Below are 11,785 nucleotides of genomic sequence, written 5' to 3' on the forward strand. Positions count from 1 at the left end.
CAAGTCTCCTTCAAATAAAAATATACTTTTTATTTGGTTTATGTTTGCTTAATGTATTTTTTTCCATTCTTTCACTTTTGATATCTTTGTACCCTTGGGTTTTCTGTAGCTTTCAGTTTTTATATTAGTTATGAGTAAGATGAGTTGACTTTGGTTCAATATTTTCCCCCATTCAGTTGTTCCAATGTTCTTTATTATATAATGCATATTTTTCTACTGATCTAAGGAGGTATTTTTATTTTACCAAATTTCCATATGTATTTGAGTCTATTACTGGACTTTGTTTTCTGTTCCATCAGTTTATCTATTTACAGAACATTGCCCATATTTTTAAATTTCTGTAGCTTTAGAACACAATGCATTATTCTATCTGGTTGGGGTAGCTTTTATTCATTCATTTTTTTTTCAGAATTTTATTTAAAAATATTTTTATTAATTTTAGAGAGGAAAGGAGAGGGAGACAGAGAAAAATCAATGATGAGAAAGAATCATCAATCAGCTATCTCCTGCATGCTCCCTACTGGGGAGATCAAGTCCGCAACCAGGGCATGTGCCCTGACCAGGAATCGAACTGTAATCTTCTGATTTGTGGGTCAACCACTGAGCCATGCTGGCCAGGCCAGAATTTTCTTTTTCATTTTTCATTTTAACATGTGAACTTAAATGAGCTTGTTTTGGTCTTAAAAATCTTGCTGATATATTTTTTTAAAATCAATGTTTTATTGATTTTTTACAGAGAGGAAGGAGGAAGGGAGAGGGATAGAGAGTTAGAAACATCGATGACACAGAAACATCGATCAGCTGCCTCCTGCACACCCCCTACTGGTACATGCCCTTGACCAGAATCGAACCTGGGACCTTTCAGTCTGCAAGCCGATGCTCTATCCACTGAGCCAAACTGGTTAGGGCTCTTGCTGATATTTTAATCAAATCATAATATGTTTATAATCAACATTGGGAGATTGACATCATTATGTTTTTTTTCTACCCAAGAATACAATGTTACTGTCCAGTTGTTCAAGGTCTGTTATTGGGTAGCATTTTAAAATTTTATTTCTAAAGATTGTGCACATTTTTGTTAAGATCATTCCTAGGCATGTGTTTTGTTACCATTGTACATTTTCTTTGATTATATATTTCATGTACTGTTTTAAAGGATATGTAAACGGTGTCAAAAAATTCATGCAAGAAGTAATTTTGATAGAAAACACAGGCTTATAATTAAAAATTGTAATTTTTTTATTGATTCATAAAGTATATAGTATAGGGTTATGTATGGCATAGCACATCGGGTAAATGGCCTCCACGGCTTTGCTGGCAAATACGCAAAGCCGTGGTCTTCATTGGTCTTCATTGTCCCTGCTCCTGGGCCATAATTGGTACTTGGTAATGCTTATCGAATTGAAGGGATTGAAATCAAAGGGCAACAGATATTAGAATCTGATTCAAAAACCAAGCAAAATTAGGCTTTTATATTTTTTGTTGTTGTTCTTAATGCTCACGCAAAATTCAAATCTTGCGTGAATTTTGGAACACCCTTTATTTATATGCATGTTATCTCTCCCTTCCTCTCTAAAATAAATAAAAAAAGATATTAAATAAGTAAGATTATTGATTGTTAGTAAAAAATCAATATGAGCTTTTGTTTCTTCACCACATAAGCAAGTATTCAGACATTTTGGGAGTATCTGTCCATCACCATTTTCTGAACTAAGATTTTAAAAAATATATGGTCATATTAATTTTCAGAGAGCAAGGAAGGGAAAGGGAGAGAGAGACTGAAACATCGATGAGATAGAGATATCATTTCAATCGGCAGCCTCCTGCATGCCCCCTTCTGGGGATTGAGCCCACAACCCTGGCATGTGCCCTGACCAGGAATTGAACCAGCGACCTCTTGGTGCCTGAGAGAATACTCAATCCACTGAGCCACACCAGCCAGGCTGAACTAAGATTTAACAGTTAAATTAAAGTAACTTATTCTCAACTGAATGATTATGTCAATGAATGTGGAACAATCTACTAATTTACCTTGTGAATATAAAACTTTTATTTAAAGTTTTAAAGGTGGGAGTGCAGCGTTGGACCTGTAAGGATATAGGCCGCTTGAGGAAGGGGGCAGGCAGATCGCCTTGGACAGCACCGGAAGTGGTCCTGCTGAGTAGAGGTAGGAAAGAGGCGGCCAGCCAGTTTATTTGGCTGCAGCTGGCCGCCAAGTAAGATGCATTTTCATCCCTCTCTGAGAGGCGGCCCATTCTATCCAGTTCGGTCAACATGGATTTCAGGGAAATTCTCATAACTTCTAAAGGACAAGGAACCAACAGCACACGGAAAAGGTATAGTTTGGCAGTGAGTCCTACCAGAAAAGACCCAAAAGTTAAGGGTGTCCAATCAGCAGTGTGCAAGCTTTTCTCAGAAAAAAAGAGGAGGAGCTCAGATGAATTGCCATAGAGGAAAAAGGAGAAAAGAAGAACTAGTGAAAAAGCTAATTGAGCTAAAACATGACAAGAAAGCAAGAGCTATGGCCAAGAGGACAAAGGACAATTTCCATGGTTTAATGGGATTCCTGTTGAGGAAAAGTCAAAAAAAGACAGGCAATGGAAAGCCATACTAGTCAGGGAATAGACCAAGAGTATGAGATGGAAGAAGAGGAAGAATTCTCAGAATACAATCAGGCAGCATCAGAGCAGGAGTAAGAAGAAGAGAAAGAACCTCCTCCCAAAGTTGAAAATAAACCACAGGTCCCCCTTAAAAGTGCCCCACCATCATGACTTCACTGACCTACTCAGGCTGGCTGAGAAACAGCAGTACGAACCAGTGGAAATCAAGGGAGTGAATAAAACCAGAAAAGTGGCCTATGACTGCGCAAGAACTTAGGGAGGGAAGGAAGACATATGAAAAAGGAACCGGAGGCAGATGCAGGACTGCCTCTGACCAAAAAGTTGCCCTCTCAGACACAAACTCTGCACGAAACTTAGCAGAGTTTCTGGGGACAAGCATCCTTCTCTCAAGGTACTCCCCTTCGTCACGCTGAGAAGAAATCTAGACCCAGCACAGCTAATAAGAAACATTTAGGTTTGTTTTCATCCAAATCCATGCCAGGAGAGAGGCCCAAAGTAGGATCTAGCAACTGCTCCCAACCCTCGTTTCGGGAGGACCATGACAGGCCTGTTTTCAATGGGGCTGGAAAGACCCACTCGAGCACCTATTCACCAAGTGTTCCAAAGGCTTCTGCTAATGGGACTCAGAAATCTGTTACTGAGCACAAAGCCAAAAATCTCCTCCCTATCCTAGCCATTCCAGACCTGGACCCGTGGTCACCCCACATAAGCCTAAGAGTCCAGCAGCTCCAGCCCAGCTCCTGGACAGCACAGCACAGGGAGTGTTTGACCTACAGTTAGTTCTGGCTCCATGCCCCGGTGCCAGAATGGCAGCTCCAGCTAAGGACCTGATCGATCAATCAGTGGGACCAGGAGGCCAGCCACTGACTCGAATCCTCCTGGAAGGACAGTCAGTAGTACAGGGGGCTCTGGACAACCCATCAGTGGCTCAGGTGGTTCTGGGAAGTCAGAGGTCAGTTCTGGTGGCCCTGGGTGGCCTATGCACAGTCCACATGACCGATGTCCAGTGAGTGGCTCAATCCCCACCCCACCCCACCCCCGCCAGCAGGTCTGTCAGTGGCCCTGAGGGATCAGTAAGTGGCTCAGTTCCAGCTGGACGGCCTATCAGCAGTTCAGGCCAAAGAAGACCAGTGAGCAGCTTGGGACCTGAGTGAAGAGATAGTAGCTTAGATCCTCCCTATGAGACCAAATTCACTTTTGTCTCAGAAACAGTATCTTCTAAGAATATCATTACCCAGCCCAGCAATGGACAGATGGATGGAATGGAGCCTTCCTTAGCTGGCTGCAGATCTGCCCAAGGTCCTCAGTAGTTTCCCTTCCCTGGAGGTTACAAAAGACCATGAGAACGTGAAGACGAGGAACATGAGGACTATGACTCCGAAATGGAAGATTTTATCGAAGATGAAGGAGAATCTCAGGAAAAAATATCCAAGCACATTCTTTGTCTATGACCAAAAAAAATACAAAGATGAGAGTGATTATGCCTTATGTTACATAGAGAGTAGTTGGAGAGAACAGCAGAAGGAAGAAGCAAAGAGTTTAAGACCCCGTATGCAAGAGGACTTTGAGGGAATGAGATGGGAGGAAGAAGCAATGAAATGCAGAGAGGTCAAGAAGCTGAAAAGACGTTAGCTGCTGCTTTTACTTATTTTTGTGAAACTCTGGAGACACTCTACTGCAAAGAAGTCCTGCCTTCTAACTGAAGAAGCCCATTATCACTTTAGATTTATACTTGGGACCTCAAGGACAAGGAATGGGTACTATATTTTTTGAGAATAAAGTATTTGAAAATACTTTCTGAGGTAAAAGCTGTAGTGCAGATGACATAATGCCCAGTGAGTGCTCTTAGGAACTTAACTGCTCACAGGTGCCGGCCTTGATCCTGTTGAGTTATGCACTCTAGCATGGGGCCCACTCAACAGTCAGCCAATCTTCTTTTGTTCCTTTGCTATTTTTAAAAATTAATTAATTAATTTTTAATTGCTTAAAGTATTACAAAGGGTATTACATATGTCTCCTTTTTCCCCCCCACCCTTGACGGTCCCCTGGCCTCCCCCACCCCCCAGTGTCTTATGTCCATTGGTTATGCTTGTATGCATGCATACAAGTCCTTCGGTTGATCTCTTACCCCCCTCCCTCCTGACCCCCAACCCTCCCTGGCCTTCCCGCTGCAGTTTGACAATCTTTTTGAGGCAGCTCTGCCTCTGTATCTATCATTGTTCAAAAGTTTATAATGGTCTCTATTATCCATGAATGAGTGAGATCATGTGGTATTTTTCCTTCATTGACTGGCTTATTTCACTTAGCATAATGCTCTCCAGTTCCATCCATGCTGTTGCAAATGGTAAGAGTTCCTTCTTTTTTACAGCAGCATAGTATTCCATCGTGTAGATGTACCACAGTTTTCTAATCCATTCATCTACTGATGGGCAATTAGGCTGTTTCCAGATCTTAGCTATGGTGAATTGTGCTGCTATGAACATAGGGGTGCATATATCCTTTCTGATTGGTGTTTCTGGTTTCTTGGGATATATTCCTAGAAGTGGGATCACAGGGTCAAATGGGAGTTCCATTTTCAGTTTTTTGAGGAAACTCCATACTGTCTTCCATAGTGGCTGCACCAGTCTGCATTCCCAACAGCAGTGCAGGAGTGTTCCTTTTCTCCACATAATCTCCAGCACTTGTCATTTATTGATTTGTTGATGATAGCCTTTCTGACAGGTGTGAGATGGTACCTCATTGTTGTTTTGATTTGCATCTTTCGGATGATTAGTAAATTGGAGCATGTTTTCACATGTCTCTTGGCTTTCTGAATGTCCTCTTTTGAAAGGTGTCTATTTAGGTCCTTTGCCCATTTTTTGATTGGATTGTTTATCTTTCTTTTGTTAAGTTGTATGAGTTCCCTATACATTTTGGAAATTAGGCCCTTTTCAGATATGACATTGGCAAATATGTTTTCCCACGCAGTGGGTTTTCTCGTTGTTTTGTTGATGGTTTCTTTTGTTTTGCAGAAGCTTGTTTTTTTTTTAATATATTTTATTGATTTTTCACAGAGAGGAAGGGAGAGAGATAGAAAGTTAGAAACATCGATGAGAGAGAAACATCGATCAGCTGCCTCCTGCACATCTCCCACCAGGGATGTGCCCGCAACCCAGGTACATGCCCTTGACCGGAATCGAACCTGGGACCTTTCAGTCCGCAGGCCAACGCTCTATCCACAGAGCCACACCGGTTTCGGCAGTGTGCAGAAGCTTTTTATTTTGATGTAGTCCCATTTGTTCATTTTCTCTTTAGTTTCAAGTGCCCTTCTTTGCTATTTTAAAAAGGGAAAAAGATTGCCTCTTGAGTTCCATAATTCTGCTGATGGGTGAGTAGGGCAATGGCCGGCTCCCAATCAAACTTATTTTGTCTTTTTATGAGGAATCTGGCCCTTCCATGAATGTTGCCAGCAATAAAGTCACCTGTTCTAATCTATATGTTTGGATTGAGAACTTGAAAATGTAGAGTAGGCTTTATAATTATATGGATGTCATCTCTGTGGCTTTGAAGTAAAAAATGGAATAAATTATAATGTATTCTATATTCATGGATTGGATGCTGAGCATTCTGATTCACTAATTTAGGTGTTTAGGCAATTAACCAAAATAATTTCAAGTTAAAAAACAAGTTATTCCATTTGGTGTAAGAATATTCTTTTCCAAATTTTTCTTTCAGATTTACTGTAAAATAGATAATGTTATTGTGCTGATTTTATTTAAAAAAATCATTTTATATTGTAGAAAAAATATATTATTCAAAGATTAAAGTTGAAAGAGTAATAGTTTAAAAAATAATCTATTTTTTAATAAATTTAAGGCTCCTCTTACTCCCCCATTATAAAGATATTTTGGAATCCAAAGTGCGCTTGTATCTCTTGATGTTAATGACTTTGCATTTTTATCTTAAAATTCCTTAGCAATTAATGGAAAAAACCAAAAACTAAATTCATGTGTATCAAAAGGAAATAAAAAAATAAAGTTTCAAAGGTGGGAAGGAAGAGTACCAAAATTTTGCATTGGACATACTGATTTTAAGCTCATTGTTAAGAAATAAAAATGAGAAAGACCCTACAATTGTCTCCCATTCCTTTCTAAAAGATTTAGTTGGAAAAAACTGGTGTAGAAAGGTAACTTTACCAGGAGTTTCTTTTATTTTTTTAAAATTCTTTATTGTTTAGAGTATTACATATGTCTTCTTTTTCCCGTATTGAACTCTCCCCGCTGCTCCCACCCCTCCTCCCCAGCACATGCCCCCACTCCCTACAGTCTGTGTTCATTGATTATGCTTATATGCATACATACAAGTCCTTTGGTTGATCTCTTACCCCACCCTCGCACCTTCCCCTGCCTCCCCTCTGAGGTTGGATGGTCTGTTCAATGCTTCCAAGTCTCTGGATCTATTTTTGTTCATCAGTTTATGTTGTTCAGTATATTCCACAAATGAGTTATATCATGTGATATTTATCTTTCTCTGGCTGAGTTATTTCGCTTGGCATAATGCTCTCCAGGACCATCCATACTGTTGTGAATGGTAGGAGTTTCCTCCTTTTTACAGCAGTGTAGTATTCCATTGTGTAGATGTACCACAGTTTTTTAATCCACTCATCTGCTGATGGACATTTAGGCTGTTTCCAAATCTTAGCTATTGTAAATTGCGCTGCTATGAACATAGGAGCACGTATATCCTTTCTGATTAGTGTTTTAGATTCGTGGGATATATTCCTAGAAGTGGGATCACTGGGTCAAATGAGTCTTCCATATTTAGTTTTTTGAGGAAACTCCATACTTTTCTCCACAGTGGCTGCGGCTGCACCAGTCTGCATTCCCACCAGCAGTGCACGAGGGTTCCTTTTTCTCCGCATCCTCTCCAGCACTTGTCATTTGTTGATTTGTTGATAGCCAGTCTGACAGGTGTGAGATGGTACCACATTGTCGTTTTGATTTGCATCTCTCAGATAATTAGTGACTTTGAGCATGTTTTCATATGTCTCTTGGCCTTCCTCATGTCTTCTTTCAAAAAGTATCTATTTAGGTTCTGTGCCCATTTTTTGATTGGGTTGTTTATCTTCCTTTTGTTAAGTTGTATAAGTTCCCTGTAAATGTTAGAGATTAAATGCTTTTCAGAGATAACATTGGCAAATATGTTCTTCCATGCAGTGGGCTTTCTTGTTGTTTTGTTGATGGTTTCTTTCACAGTGCAGAAGCTTTTTATTTTGATGTAGTCCCATTTGTTTATTTTCTCTTTAGTTTCCATTGCCCTAGGAGTTGTATCAGTGAAGATATTGCTTCGGTACATGTCTGAAATTTTGCTGCCTATGGGTTCTTCTAAGATTTTTATGGTTTTGCATCTCCCATTTAAGTCCTTTATCCATTTTCAGTTTATATTTGTGTATGGTGTAAGTTTGTGGTCTAGTTTCTTTTTTTTTAATGTATCTGTCCAATTTTCCCAACACCATTTATTGAAGAGACTTTCTTGACTTCATTGTGTGCTCTTGCCTCCTTTGTCAAATATTGATTAAGCATATTGGTTCGGGCCGATTTCTGGGCTCTCTATTCTATTCCATTGGTCTATATGTCTGTTCTTGTGCCAGTACCAGGAAGTTTTGAGAACAGTGTCTTTGTAATACAGCTTGATATCTGTTATTGAGATCTCTCCTACTTTGTTCTTCTTTCTCAGGATTGCCACAGCTATTCGGGGTCTTTTTTTATTCCAGATGAATTTTTGGAGAGTTTGTTCTAGGTCTTTGAAATATACTGTTGGTATTTTAATGGGAAGTGCATTGAATCTATAGATTGCTTTGGATAGTATGGACATTTTAATGATGTTGATTCTACCAATCCATGAACACGGTATGTTCTTCCATCTGTTTATTTCTTCCTTTATCTCTCTATCTCTTTTTTCAATGGTCTATAGTTTTATGACTAGAGGTCTTTTACCTCCTTAGTTAAGTTTATTCCTAGGTATCTTTATTTTTGTGTGTGTGCAATAGTAAATGGGATTTTTAAAATCTCTCTTTCTGTAAGTTCACTATTGGTGTATAAAAATGCCATAGAATAGTGCTCAGTGTGCCTTCGAGCCCAGAGACTTCCCAGCATTCAAATACTTGGACTTTCCTCACAGCATAGCCCCCAAGCTCCAGTCCTTGCTCCAACCTCAAATGAAGAAACTGAAACTGCCTCCAGCCCCCAACCAGGAGAGGAAGCTGACCCTTAGGATGTGCCAAAGGGAGAAAAAGAACAGCAAGAAGTGATTGAACATATTGATGAAGTACAAAATGAAATAGACAGCCTTAATGAATAAGCCAGTGAGGAGATTTTAAAAGTAGAACAGAAATATAACAATCTCCACCAACCATTTTTTCAGAAGAGGTCAGAATTGATTGCCAAAATCCCACATTTTTGGGTAACAACATTTGTCACCCATCCACAAGTGTCTTCACTGTTTGGGGAAGATGGGGAAGAGGCACTGCATTATTTGACAAGAGTTGAATTGACAGAATTTGAAGATATTAAATCAGGTTACAGAATAGATTTTTATTTTGATGAAAATCCTTACTTCGGAAATAAAGTTCTCTCCAAGGAGTTTCATCTGAATGAGAGTGGTGATCCATCTCAAAGTCCACTGAAATCAAATGGAAATCTGGAAAGGATTTGATGAAACATTCAAGTCAAACACAGAATAACGCCAGCAGGAAGTGACAGCATGAGGAACCAGAAAGCTTCTTTACCTGGTTACTGACCATTCTGATGCAGGTGCAGGTGAGTTAAGAGAAGTCATCAAAGATGACATTTGGCCAAATCCATTACAGTACTACTTGGTTCCTGACATGGATGATGATGGGGAAGGGGAAGAAGAAGAAGAAGAAGAAAAAGAAGAAGAAGAAGAAGAAGAAGAAGAAGAAGAAGAAGAAGAAGAAGAAGAAGAAGAAGAAGAAGAAGAAGAAGGAGAAGGAGAAGGAGAAGGAGAAGGAGAAGGAGAAGGAGAAGGAGAAGGAGAAGAAGAAGGGTTGGAAGATATTGATGAAGAAGGGGAGGAGGATGAAGGTGAAGAAGATGAAGATGATGATGAGGGGAAAGAAGGAGAGGAAGATGGAGAAGATCTCTAATGAACACTTATGGATTCCAACCTTTTTAATTTTCTCCAGTCCCTGGGAGCTAGTTGCAGTCTTTTTTTTTTTTTTTCATTTTCTTCCCCCACCCCTGTGCTCAGTCACCCTGTTTTTGAGGTCTCTTTTCTCTCCTTTACACCATCATTACACTATGGTTCTCACCTTCTTTGGGTGTGTGGGCGGGTATGCCTTGAGCAGAATACAGTGGGAAAAGAATCTTTGCCCCTTTCTGTTCTAAATTCATTTTTATCCCTTCCTGTCTCAAGAACAACTTAATGGAATCAATACCACCGTGCTCTGTGGGAAAAAGAAAAACCTTCTGCTCCCTTAGTTCTGCTGGGAGCTGGAGATTGCTAGGCCCCTGTGTAGTAGTGCATAGAATTCTAGCTTTTTCCCTCCATTCTCTGTATTGGACTCAGAGATTACACTGTGTCTCTATGTGAACATGGACAGCATTTACCAACATGTATCTGTCTACTTTCTCTTGTTTTAAAAAAACAAAACAAAACTTAAAAAGGGGGGGGATTACAGAAGTTCAGCAAGTGTGGGTTTGAGATGTTTGGGTGGATTAAGTGGGCATTTTGAAAACATGGCTTCTCCTTTGGCATGTTTAATTCTGATGTTTAACAGACATCATTGCAGTCTAAGATGACACGTTTAAAATAGAGTTCTCTCCTAATGATTACTAGAACCCTTCCACTCAGTGGGAGAATAAGCAGAACCTGTAGGATCTTATTTGGAATTGACATTTCTCTATTGTAATTTTGTTCCTGTTTATTTTTAAATTTTCTTTTTGTATCACTGGAAAGGAAAGATAATGCTCAGTTTTAAACATTAAAAGTGTACAAGTTGTCCCTAACCAGTTTAGCTCAGTGAATAGTGCATCAACCTGTGGACTGAAACTTCCCAGGTTTGATTCCAGTCAGGGGCCTGTACCTTGGTTGTGGGCACATGCCCAGTGGAAGGTGTGCAGGAGGCAGCTGATCTATGTTTCTCTCATCAATGTTTCTAACTCTCTATCCTCCCTTCCTCTCTGTAAAAAAAATCAATAAAATATATTTTAAAAAAGTGTACAAGTTGCTTTGTTACAATAAAACTAAATGTGTACAAAAAAATGCCATAGATTTTCTGGCATTAATTTTGTATCCTGCTACATTGCCGAATTCATTTATTAGGTCTAATAATTTTTTGATGGAGTCTTTAGGGCTTTCTAAGCACAGTATCATGTCATCTGTGAATAATGACAATTTTACTTCTTCTTTTCCAATTTGGATGCCTTTTACTTCTTCTTGTCTCATTGCTTTGGCTAGCACTTCCAGTACTATGTCTAACAGGAGTGGTGAAAGTGGGCATTCCTGTTTTGTTCCTGTTCTTAGGGGAAATGGTTTTAGTTTTTGCCCATTGAGTACGATGTTGGCTGTAGGTTTGTCATATAAGGCTTTTATTATTTTGAGGTATGATCCTTCTACTCCCACTTTGCTGAGCATTTTTATCAGAAAAGGGTGTTGGACTTTGTCAAATGCCTTTTATGCATCAATTGATATGATTATGTGATTTTTTTTGTCTCTCAATTTGTTTATGTGATGCATCATGTTTATTGATTTGTGGGTATTGTACCAACCTTGCATCCCTGGAATAAATCCCACTTGGTCATGGTGTAGGATCTTTCTAATGTAATGCTGGATCCAGTTTACTAGAATTTTGTTGAGGATTTTAGCATCTATGTTCATTAAGGATATTGGCCTATTATTCTCTTTCTTTGTGGTGTCTTTATCTGGGTTTGAGATTAGGGTAATCCTGGCTTCATAGAAAGAGCTTGGAAGTATGCCTTCCTCTTGAATTTTTTGGAATAGTCTGAGAAGGATTGGCTTTAGTTCTTCTTTGAATGTTTGGTAAAACTCCCCTGTGAAGCCATCTGGTCCTGGACTTTTGTTTGCTGGAAGCTTTTTGATTACTGTTTCAATTTCATCAGTAGTTATTGGCCTATTCAGGTTTTTTTATTCTTCCTTATTGGGTT

At 39.4% G+C, this 11,785-nt stretch overlaps 2 pseudogenes; both read left to right on the forward strand.

Annotated features, from left to right (window-relative positions):
* The first annotated feature begins 2,274 nt into the window (after window positions 1-2,274).
* On the forward strand, window positions 2,275-4,542 carry LOC132222371 (protein SPT2 homolog; annotated as a pseudogene).
* Window positions 4,543-7,156: 2,614 nt separating this feature from the next.
* Window positions 7,157-9,842, forward strand: LOC132222674 (protein SET-like; annotated as a pseudogene).
* The last annotated feature ends 1,943 nt before the right edge of the window (window positions 9,843-11,785 follow it).

The sequence above is a fragment of the Myotis daubentonii genome, chromosome 20 (assembly GCF_963259705.1).
Source record: "Myotis daubentonii chromosome 20, mMyoDau2.1, whole genome shotgun sequence".
NCBI lineage: Eukaryota > Metazoa > Chordata > Mammalia > Chiroptera > Vespertilionidae > Myotis > Myotis daubentonii.